At 37.6% G+C, this 12,528-nt stretch overlaps 1 long non-coding RNA gene across 1 annotated transcript in view; it reads left to right on the forward strand.

The window, feature by feature from the left end:
- Positions 1-12,528, forward strand: part of LOC141507366 (uncharacterized) — a 479,100-nt gene that overhangs the window by 354,716 nt on the left and 111,856 nt on the right. Inside the window, exon 6 of the long non-coding RNA XR_012474124.1 lies at positions 2,659-2,879. This is a non-coding gene — a long non-coding RNA (uncharacterized LOC141507366). The remainder of the gene's footprint in view (positions 1-2,658; positions 2,880-12,528) is intronic.

Consider the following 12,528-nt stretch of genomic DNA (forward strand, 5'->3'; position numbering starts at 1 on the left):
CCAGGGAGATAGTAGTATAATTAAGATCGAAGTCTTAATGAAAGCTGTTCATTTAAAGCTCAAAACACATTTCTAACATCTACTGCTAATAACATACCTTGTGTGTTGTTTGTCCTTCATTCTCAGAGGCCCAATGACATCAGGATGATGCCTTAATTTGCAAGTGAATTGGTTTCAGGTGAGGCAGAGTTGTGTAAAGTCATCAGCTTCACTCTCTCTTCCAAGAATATCAGTCTAATGGCAAGACATAGATCAGGATAACTGGAGATGAACCCAAATGCAATGTGGAGCCAAAAATACCTTTGTCTAACTATGACTCAAAGCTCTTTAGACTCTCTTCACTGATGGAGAAGATTATTCAGTGCTTCAGTGTCTGCATGAGGAAAAGAAAGTCTGAAGTTCATGAAAGTTTGAATGAGAAGATGAATCCAGCTCAAGAGAGAAGACACTTTGTTTCAGATTCTCTTTGGGTACTTGAAGGGAAAGAAAGACTTTGGAAAGGAGACAGTATGTAGAGAAGCTAACACTTTAATGTCCCTCTTCCTTATTCCCAAACTCCACTAGAGACTTAGGGGAATTCCTCCTTGGGTGAGATCTTGCCTTTTTTGGGGGGGCGGGGTAAGCTGAGGTATCTTGCTTCAAATGATAGAGCTCATTAACTTTGTGCTGTTTGGTATATTCTCATTGTTGATTCTCTGATTTATGTTTGTTTGGACAGATTAAGTTTTTTGTTCTTTATTTGTGTCTTTTAATTTGTTTTTTTTTGTTTGTGTGTGTTTATTAATTTGTTATATCTAATTGGGTTATTTTGTGATGTGTGGAAATGGCATTTGGTGGAAAGGGAGTAAAGTATTGGATCTATAGCTTGGGGCACTCCTTCCCTTTTAAAGTATAGCAATCAGGAGCTCAGCTTGAACCTAGAAATTGTTTCTCATTAGCCTAACAATATTTAAGGGGGAAGTTATGTTTAGTTCAGTACATATTTTCATTGAGAACAGTGGTCTACCTCCATGCATTCCCTCTTAGTGGAAATCAGTCTTCCTTAGAGGAGGGTTGATTAAGGAGAACCTAGAGATATCTATTCATACCTCTCTTTGAGCCACATCTAGATAGAGCCATGTGCATACACATAACCTATATGGGCAACACACACACACACACACACACACACACACACACACACACACACACACCACTATTACTACCACTCTCCTTTACACTCTTTAGTCCTGTGGAATAGCAAGATAGTGCCCTCAAGAAGCTTACTCTCTAGGAAGAATTCCCTAGTCTGAAAGAATATCAGGATTTTGGGGGCAGCTAGGTGGCATAGTGGATAAAGCACCAGCCCTGGAGTCAGGAGTACCTGGGTTCAAATCTGGTCTCAGACACTTAATAATTACCTAGCTGTGTGGCCTTTGGCAAGCCACTTAACCCTGTTTGCCTTGCAAAAACCTAAAAAACAAAAAATATCAGGATTTTAAGCTAATGCATAAACAAGTAAGAGAAAACAAGTAGGAGAAGTGTTATTTATGGAAAGGATCACCAAGATCATCTAATCTATCCCCTTCATTTTTCAGTTTTAGAAAGTGAGGTCTAAAGAGGTGAAATGACTCACATTGAGGCTATACAATACTAAACAGACAAGCTTTCAACCCAAATCCTCAGACTCTAAATCTAAAATGTTTCTAGCTACCCAATGAAGGACATTCTAGCCCCTCAAGTCTTGTCATGCATATGATCATCTGCTCTGTCAATGCATAAAACCAGCTCTGGAGGAAAAAATAAGGTGACCTTGTACAATGTTTCCTCACTTAAATTCAAGTTACTTGCATGTCTTGGCATCACCTTCCTGATGTCATGGTACTCTTCAAAAATGAAGGATAAACAACAACATCAACAACCTTCAATGAATACTTGTAAAGGGGGCTGGTTTGTTTTCATTTTTTTCTGTTACAGTAGTGTCACATCTTTCCAGTAAAGCTGAAAATTCCTTTTACATGCCCTGGTCCTTAACTTTTTTTTCCTTACAGTCTTTTTTATGAAACTCATACTATCCTTTTCAGAATTTTATTCTTAACCTTGAACAAAAAGGACAATGCTGATTTAAGCACAGGGAGCTCGTCAGTAGAGCAGAAGCATGAAAATGAGGATGGAAACAATTACAAATTAAAACACATCGCTTCTGTAGAGTCCACTGCTTCGCCTTTCATCATGATTAAAGCAGACTACCTACAGTAAGAAGATATTTATGTGGAGTTAGAGCAGGGTGTATTTCTTACTATTATCCAGTTTACACTGGTGCTCACTGAAGGGATATATATTTTTCCATCTTTTCTATTAGGTAGCTTGCAATAGCTAATTTCAGGACCTTAAGAAATTGGTCCAGTGCCCATGATCTTAGCACTATGTAATAATCTGAGCCATAATTCTTGCCTGAATTTTGAGAAGTCAAAGAACAAAAGCTAAAGGGAAGATGAACTGGCTTTAATTGATGGTATTTGTTCATTGGGGAGCAATGGATCTAGTTTACAGGGAGCAGCCCATGAGTCTTGTGGCAGAATGATTTAGAGGATATTATTTTAGGGATGTTTTCCTTGGTGGAATGAATTCTTATGTGTCACAATAATTTTAATGCAGTTTACTTTTATTTCCATCCAGGATGACAGTGTTCAGAAGCAGGGGGCCCTTTGAAGGAACACTCCATTAATTAATTAATTCACCCATTCAACAACCTACTATGTGCTAAATACCGAGAAGAGGAGGTGATGGTTCAGTCTGTACTTTCAAAGATTCAGGCATGACATGAAAGAAGCTCCTCAAATCAGGGCATCTTACAAACACTGTGAAAAAGATTAGGAAGGACCAAAAAATGCCAAAAGGTAAAGAAAAACATGAATGCTATCTTCAAAACAGTTATTGTTGAGCCTGGCACAGTAAACCTGTATTTATTCTTCACAGTTTGACTCCATTCTATCTCTCTAGACTTATTTCACATTATTTACCTTCATCTCCTTTTGTTCCAGTCAGAATGGCTTCCTTTTTTTCCCCTGGAATTCAGTGTTCAGTTTATTGTATTCATATAGACTAATGCCCAAGTCTGGAATGCACCCCTTCTTCACCTCTACACCTTGAGAATCTTGTTTCCTTTGAGTCTCAACTTAGGTGCCAATTTGTCACAGGCAGTATTTACTAATCTCCTTATTTATTGGTGCTCTCTCTTTCAAACCATCTCATAATTTATCTATGTAGTAATAATATCATCTAGTAAAATGTAAACTCCTGACTGATAGGTGGTACAGTAGATAGAACACCAGGCAAGAAATAATGAAGATAAATCTTCTGGGCTTCAAATTTGGCTTCAGAGACTTTTCAGCTGGGCGACCCTAGCTAGGTAAGTCTATTAACCCCATTTGCCTCAGTTTCCTCATCTATAAAATGGACAGGAGAAGAAAATGACAAACCATTTCAATATCTTTTTAAGAAAATTCCAAATATCAGAATGAGTCAGACATGACTGAAAACCAATAACAAAACAATAACAAAAATATAAACTCCTAGGAGGCAGGAACTGTTTTTCATTTTTGTCTCTTATAAGGTCATACATCTTGGAGTGACTCTCCCATCTCTCCCTGCCAAGTTTTGTCCCCAGAGGTTTGCTCCTTGTCTTCAGAGTCTAGGGATATCTCTGAGTGACTATTTTTATTTCTAATGTCATAATTGACATGTTCTCACAAGTATATTTTCCCCATTGAGGGTCAGTCAATATCAATTATTCAGGCTTAATTAGATGTTAAGAAGAAGTTTCTAGTATTGTATGAGTGGAGGGAAGGAGGCAGTTCAGAACTTAAAATATAACAAAAACAAATAAAATTAAACAAACAAGTAAAATTTTTCTAAGTATGTTCTAAGAAACAATAAATGATAAATATTACCTCACTAGTCTCAGATACCAGTACATTCAGAGTCTAAAGGAAGTAGATTCAAACTCACAACACATGTTGCAAAAGATCATTTAAAACTCCTAGATGAAGGGGGTGGCTAGGTTGCACAGTGAATAGAGCACCGGCCCTGGAGTCAGGAGTACCTGAGTTCAAATCCAGCTTCAGACACTTAATAATTACCTAGCTGTGTGGCCTTCGGAAAGTCATTTAACCCTTCAAAAACATAAATAAACTTCTAGATGCTGCAAATCCTTTGTTCCCCTTCATGAACTCCACTTAGATTATGGGAAGCTTTTATGTTGTATTTCTGGTTGAGTCTTAAAATTGCCTTTCTTCAATATATCTCGTTTGTTATCTGCTACAATGTAGACCCCACTGTCAACTTCTGCTGTACAGAAAACTTAAAATTCTCTGGACCTCTCAAATTAAGAAGGGGCTCCTCCAGCCATGTTGAAGAGAGTGGGATGGGATGGAGAGTCAAGAGATCAAGGTCAAGAGCCAGGCTTCTTTCCACCACTAGGCAATTCTTTTACAGGGAAGGATGGAACTCTTCTGCTGTAGTTAACAGATGCTTGAATTCATAGGTTTCAAAATGGTTTGCTGTTTTATAAGAGTTTCCCAGAGTTTCCTTAATCATCCAAGTACTCTTCCCACATGACATCATACCATTTTATCCAAGAGCTTTCAAAGATTTTGAAATTAAGGATTTTTCTGCTCTTAGTCTAAAGGGTTTGATTGATTAATTTAGTCAAGAGGTGTTTTCACTTGGTAAAAATATCAGAAAGAGAGAAATTTTGGCACTTTTAGAGGGAAGTGGGTGATTTGATTGATTGATTCAATCACAGTCATTCTCCCATTCAGCCCTCTACCTCCTTTTGCCTTATACTCTGATATTAAGCCTGGAGCTAGAAGGGACCTCAGAGCTCATTTAGTCTAATTATTTCATTTTATGGATGAAGAAACAGACCTAAGAAGCAAGTGACTTGCTCAAGTTCTCAGTGTTGGTATTCATCAGAAATGAAATTTGAACTCAGCTTCTCTAACTAAAGAGACAGTTGTATCACTGAATATCCAGCACAGTGTTCAGTATATAGTAAATTATCAATTTTTTTTTATTAGAGATACTCCCAGGTGAGCAAACCTCCTTTTCCAGTGCAGGTAAATTATATATTACCTTCTCTGAAACTGTTAGTCTTAGAGGATGGCCCAGAGGATGTTAAGTGACTTCATCAGGTCCACAAAGCAACTCAGAGGTGAGGCTTGTGCCTTTATCTTCCTGGCTTAGAGGCCAACTTTCTATTTAGTATCCCATGTCACCTCTGATAGTCATGCTGGCTCAGACACTTAAATGTATGTCACTTAGCCAAGTTTGATAATAGGTTTTAATACAAATGTGCTGAATTTAATTGAATGAAACTGTACTGGGCGTGTGTGAGATTGTTTGTGTGTGTGTGTGTGTGTGTATGTGTGTGTGTGTAACCATATTTGGTATATTGGATTTAATTATGGGTGCCACACTTTAGGTGTACCTTTTAATGTAAGAAGTGAGCTGCTTGTCACTGATGGTATTTGGGGAGAGGTTGAAAGAACTTCTCTCAGGGGTTTAAATTCCACCTTGGAATCTAAACTAAGTATTTTCCCCAGACAAGTCATTTAAACTCTGTCTACCTTAGTTTTCTCAATGGTAAAATGGGGATGATAAAAATATCTTTGGCCAGGGTTGTTGTGATAATCAAATGGGATAATATTTGTAAAGTGCTTGGCACAGTGGCTTGTATGTAGTGGGTGCCTAATAAGTATTTGTTCCCTTCTTTTCTTCCATATGGTTGAATAGGGAAGTGGTAAGTACAATGTTCTAAAAATAGGATTAATTATATTGGAACTCACTATCATTCTATCCTGCAAGTTCTGATATTACTGTATAGATAATAATAATCATTAATATTTACATAACAATTTTTAGGTTTGTAAATTGCTTTCTACGCATTGTCTCATTTGATCTTCATAATACCCCTTTAAGTCGGGAGCTGTTAATATCCCCATTTTACAGAGTCAAAAACCTGAGCCTAAAGCAAAGTTAGGTGACCTAACTCAAAGTCATACAATCAGTATCTGTGGTTGGATTCAAACTCAGATCTTCCTGACTTCAAGTCTAGTGTTCTATCCACTATGCCACCATTTTCTTTCCCAGTTCTCTAAGACTTTAGAACTAGAAGGATCTTTAGGGACTTTCTGGTCAATCCTCACATAACAAATGAAAAAAGTGAGGGCTGGACAAGTGATCATCATGTAATCCTTGCAAATGACAGAGCTAGAATTGAAATTCCAGTCCTCTGACCTCAACTTCAATACTTTGATTCCCCTCTCTGTCTTATCAGTCTTCTTCACCATATAAGTTACTTTTGAGTATTGAAATAACTGAACTCTAGTTGAAATAACTGGTCTTAGTGTTCTCTGAACAGTTCTTGTAATGACTTTTGGAAGACACTCAAACATAAATGAATTGTATTAGGGAGCTCAACAGAGTAATATATTTTTTGCAAGGCAATGGGATTAAGTGACTTGCCCAAGGTCACACATCTAAGTAAGTATTATTAAGTGTTTGAATTCCAGGGCCCTTTGCTCTATTCACTTCAACTGAGAATGTTAAGGGGGCCAAAAAAAGATGTGTTATGAATTGCATTGATAGAGTTGACACCAAACCTTCAGTCCTTGCATAAGCCCAGGGTATGAGGTAAGAGAAAACATAAATTTTCATTTGCAGATAGTACACTAGATGTCATCAAGCACAGGACTCTGTACCTGATGGGTACTTTGTCAATGTTTGTTGCATGAATTATTATAGTGACTGTTAATGGAAGGTAATTTTATACCTAGGGAAAGAATGATGTAATTAGAATCAAAGGACTTAGAGTTGAGTCATATTTATTAGCTGTGTGACCACTGCCAAATCACTTTATCTCTTTGGTGTCATATATTGAATATAGGGTATGGAGTAAGGAGATGATCCAGATTAAAATTCGACCTCAGAGACTTACTAGGGCTGTGACCCTGAGCAAGGCATGTGCCATGTCTGCCTCAGTTTCCTTATCTGTAAGATGAGTATAATAACATCACCTGCCTCCTAAAAGTTTTGTGAGGAACAAATGAAATAATGTTTGTATAATGTGTCAAGTACTGTAGGTATCATATAAATACTTATGCTCTTCCCTTCTCCTTAGTTTAAAAAATCTATTGAGTTGAAGTGCAAAAAAAATAAGATTTGTCCTTTCCCTGCCCCATGATTTAGAAGTAAAAATGCTTCCAAATATCATCTAATCCACCACTAGCCCCATAATTTGCAGATGAAAGAACTGAGACCCCAAGTAGGATAAGTGACTTGTCTAAGGTCACAGAGGTATGTGTTTATCCCCAACTAAAACTATAACGCTCCAAGTACAAATTCAGTTTGTAAGAATCCCAGTATAGAAGAAGTAGGGAAAATTCCCTGGACCAGCTCCTCTTTTAATTAGAATGTCACATTTTTATAGTACCTAGAGCTAGGAAGGATTTAAAAGATCAATGATCAGCCACTACCTTTGTGGATGAGGCAGGTGAGGTTTGAAGAGGTAGAGATTCACCAAGGGTCAGACATCTGGTCAGTAAAAGGATTTAAACCTAGGTTGGCAATCTCTCTATCTAATGCCCCTTTTTGCTACACTAAAATGCTTTGTGTACATTGGCATATTTAATCGTCATAAAACCCTGTGTGTTCTGCAGGGCAAATATTAACCTGTTTTCACAGATAGAACATAAGATGTTGCAAAGGACCTTAGTGACCATCTAGCCCAATAGTTTTAATTTGACAGATGAAAAAACTGAGATCCCAAGGAAGGAAGGAAATAAGCATTTAAGTAACTACTGCTGTGCTAAGTGCTTCACAAATATTGAAACTTCCCCATTCTTCCCACACCAGACTCCTTACAAATTGGATATACCACTGCGATGCATCAATGTACAGTGGAAAAACACTGAATTTGCACTCAAAAGGTCTAAGGTTTTATTTGGGTGTGACCACTTACCTTTGTGATCTTGGATAAATCATTTACTCTATTTGAGTCTCAGTTTCCTCTTCTTTAAAATAAAGAGGTGATGGCAGATTAAATGATCTCTGGGGGCCCTTCCATTTCTGAATCATGGGGTAGGTAAAAATCAAGTCCTGTGACACTGAATCAGTTTGGCACTTCAACATAACATATATTGATTAAGGAGTAGGGAAAAGAATAAGCCTTTTGTATGGCATCTGCTATGTTCTAGGCATGAAGCTAAGTACTTTTAATACAAATATTATGTCATTTGATCCTCACAACAACCCTGGGAGGCAGGTACTGTTATTATCTCCATTATGCAGATGAAGAAACTGAAGCAAAGACTTTTAAGAGACTTGCTCAGAGAGTCACTGGGCTATTATTAAGTGTCTGAAGTCAATTTTTCTTTCAGATCTTCCTGATTCCAGGCCCAGAACTCTACCTATCCACCATCCTATTATGTATAGGGCATTGTTCACATTAATTAGACCCCTAATCCATGGCCACAGTAAGGTTCAAGGAACTTGTATTGCCACACTGAGGTATTATCAAGTGCAGATAATGACTGAAGACTGCTTCCAATCACTCAAACTACCATGAAACCCAAAGTGCTTTAAAGTCCTCTGAGGTCATTGAACCAATACATCTCATTTATTCCTGAAATCTGATCTCTAGGATTTTTCCTTTACTGTTAGAGAAAAGGCCAGGTCTGCTGAAGAAACTGAGAAGAATGAAGGAGGGAGATGAACTAGGGAGAGATGGTCATAAGAAAAAGGGGTGAAAAATGAAGATATAGAAGAAAACAATTTGGAAGTAGAAAGTCCTGTAGTAACTTTTCCAGAATTCTTCCAAATTTCAGGAAGGGACATTTTAACTAGAAGTAATGGATGCAAATAAAATCAGGAATAGTTCATCTAAATCAAATTTAATTAAGTGCACATGAGAACACTTTATAACTTTGATTAAGGACTGTGAACAATACCTTGTGGTGACATTTCTCTAAGGGGTAGAGAATGAAGTCATTTTATGGCATTCACACTACAATAATATGTGTGTGTGTGTGTGTGTGTGTCCTTCATTCTAGATTAATTAGGGAGGTGATTCCATAACACACAAGTGAATTTTATTTAAATGAGGAAGGATTGCACAAAGTTGCTTTTGTCACCTTCTCCTCTGGAGTCACCTGGAATCAGTAACCAGATATGGATTAGGAAGACTGGAGATGGCCCTGTGTGCTGGGGTAGGTAGACAGGATTGTACTATATGAATAAAACCAACGAGGAGTGGAGGTGGATATGGCTCATTGGGTTCTGAAAGATACATTTTGTGAAATGATTAATATAATGAAATTTAATCTTCCTTTGTTTTCTTGCATCTCTTTGATCATTATACCTTACATTTTTTTGTTTGAAAAGCAGTTTCATATAATGTTATATCATTTTTTCCTGAAAAAAAAGATAAGAAGTAGAAAGTCATGTAGTCCATTTAGACCTGGATTTTAGGACCATAGAGAAATGATTCCATAGAATTCCATAGATTAATGGACAAGAATTGCAAGTTGGAAGGGAACCATAGAGATGATCTAGTCCAACTTCCTCATTTTACATATGTAGCTGAATATCAGAGTAAATAGGTGATGGAGGTAGCTTGGTTCAGAAGAAAGAATATTGACTTTAGAGTCAATATGGGCTCAGTCTAACTCTGATATTTACTAATCGGTGACCTAAGGCAACTCATTTAATCTTCCTGGGGCTTGGTTTCCTTATTCAAAATAAGGGGATTGGATTAGTTTGGATGTGAGATATTTGGCACTTGGTGTAATACCCTATTATTTGTCAAAGGTCATAGTTGTCCTTATTTGTTTGTCTAGGGGTATAACTCAAATATTACTAGCTTCCTTTAACCCATACTTTTGTCATTGTTGTTAAGTACTTTTTCAGTCATGTCCAACTCTCCATGACCCCATTTGGGGTTTTCTTCTCAGAGAAACTCGAGTGGTTTACCTTTTTTTTTTCCTTCAGCTCATTTTACATGTAAGGAACTGAGGCAAATAGGGTTAAGTAACTTGCCCAGGATCATACAGCAAGGATGTATCTGAGACAGGATTTGTACTCAGGAAGATTACTCTGCTGCCTTCAGGACCCCATATTCTATCCACTCTACTACTTAGCTTTACTTAACCCATAATAGATTTTCCATTATGAATTTGTCTCAATTCTTCTTGAAACATTTGAAGTGTTATCTGCACAATTACCCTGCAAAGATTGGTGGATATATATTATTTTATCTATTTTACAGCTATGAAAATTTAGGTACAGAGAGGTTAATTGGTATTTTAGTATAAAGAATACTGGACAAAGAGCCAAGAGTCTTGGGTTCTGGGCCCAACTTTGTTATTCATTAACTCTCTGAGTTTGAGCAAGCCATTTCATTTCTGTGGGCCTCAGTTCATTTATGTCTTAGATCAGATAACAGAGCTTTGGGGTCAATAACCCTATCTATATAGGATTTTCAGGCCTTTAATTTCTTCACCACAACTTGCTATAACAGGTCATGCTTAGAGTCCATAGGGCTGTTGTGACAGGTCCACTGGGCAAGCTGTTCCTACCTGGTTTTTGCTCCCTTTCCTGACCTTGGGCTTATCATACCCCCCATGAGGTCTTGTTAGGAAAAGCAGGATGGCAGCTCATATCACTTGGATGAGATGAAAATCATTAAATTGAATCCTGTGAAATAGAGGCTACCAAGCCATAGCATTCTAAGTTCTCCAGACTTTGTCATGTGTCCTACTTTTCCATATCCTTGGGCACTGACATTTGATGGCCCGTAAGCCCTGTCATTAACAGATCCCTTAGGATTGGCAGTCTTTTCTTTTCTTTCTTTTGTTTTTTTGGCAGTCTTTTCTTTCTGCCCTGCAGGTGAACCTTTCCTATGTCTTGTCTCCCTCAATTAGGCTGTGAACTCCATGATTTTTTTGATTTTTTTTCTATCTGTATTCCTAGTTGTAAGCACACAATAAATGAATAAATGAATGCCTTTTCATTCCTTCACTTATTCATTCATTCTCATTTACCAATGAGAAAATTGAGTATCAGAGTGGCTAAATGATTTGACTTTAGAAAAACAAGAAATGTCAGTTTGTCTTAGCTTTTAAGGGACTTTCCAGTTTTATTTTTATAATGTCAAAAGAATATGAGATTTTCCAGGGAAAGAACAGTTTTGATTTTTTCGTCATATTCTTAGTATGAAGCACAATGTTTGACATGATAGGCATTCAATAATCCTTTTTTAAAAAATTGAGCCTTATCCTTTGAGCCCATGATCCTGGTCCAGTGTTTTTTTTTTTTTTTTTGTAGCCCTGACATGCTAGGATTTTATGAATTCATACAGTAAAGTCAGTAGCCAAACCAGGAATAGAACTGATATTGACCTGACCCTCTAACCTTGCTTTTTTTCCCCTTACCTCCATTGATGCTTCCTGCCCCCTGAGGGTCATACTCATATTTCTAGAGATAGCTGAGGAGACTAGAGCTAAAACCAATAGCAGCTAACAGAATCAATGACATGAATCCAAATGAGTGTCATGTTTCTCAACTTTTGGTTAAATGATGCCGAGGTGTTTCAACATGTCCTTCCAAACTCACACTGAAATTCAGAAAGGGAAACTAACCGGAAAATTGAAGTGACCAACTGTGTCTGCCTGACCGAGCCTTATAGCAAACATGTAGCAAAGACTGGGAAGAAAAAATGAGATTTCAATTTTTCTGTCTACCCTTTCCCCCTCCCCCACCCCCATTTGAATCACACAAGTCTCATCTATGACACTGAGAAGAGACTGTTTCTTAAGCAGATTTTATTTTTGTCTTGAGTGAAAGTCCTTTTAATTGGGTTGCCTTGAAATCTACCAACCCCATTCAGATGAAGGGAGTTTGGGCAGTCGGTTGTGGGGACTTTGGGAGGGAAAAGAGGTCGTGCTGTTATCACTAGAGGTTTAATGTATGCCGTTTCACTCCTGCTGGATTAATGGGCCTGTGCTTTCTTTATGATTATCATCAAAACTAATTAACACAGCTCCTTGAAGCTCCCAGATGAAATAGGAATGGAGTGGGGCAGGGATGTGGGAAGAAGAGGTTAATTTTTAGAACCCTTCCTGCCAGCCCCTAGGGAGTGAACAAAACTGATGGCCCCAATTAACCCCAACAACTTTTTCCTTTCCTTTTGGATGCTCAGCTACCTCTTATCTTCACCCTTTTATTCACTGATCTGCTGATACCCCACTTCCCCATCCTGCCCTAACACTTTCTGTACCTCCCCTAGGAAAGGACTTAACCCACTGTACAGTTTTTGATTCTGCAGGAGATACTGCAATCAGAATCAATGGCAGATATGTTTTCAGAGTAAGGCATTATATTTAATCACTAGGCTTAAAATTCAGTTCAGAAAAATCAGACATAAACTTATGCAAAACTAACTATATGGAAAGGAATATGCAATACTACCAAATGAGCTTTTCAGTGATA

Source organism: Macrotis lagotis, chromosome 1, assembly GCF_037893015.1.
Source record: "Macrotis lagotis isolate mMagLag1 chromosome 1, bilby.v1.9.chrom.fasta, whole genome shotgun sequence".
NCBI classification, from domain to species: Eukaryota; Metazoa; Chordata; class Mammalia; order Peramelemorphia; family Peramelidae; genus Macrotis; species Macrotis lagotis.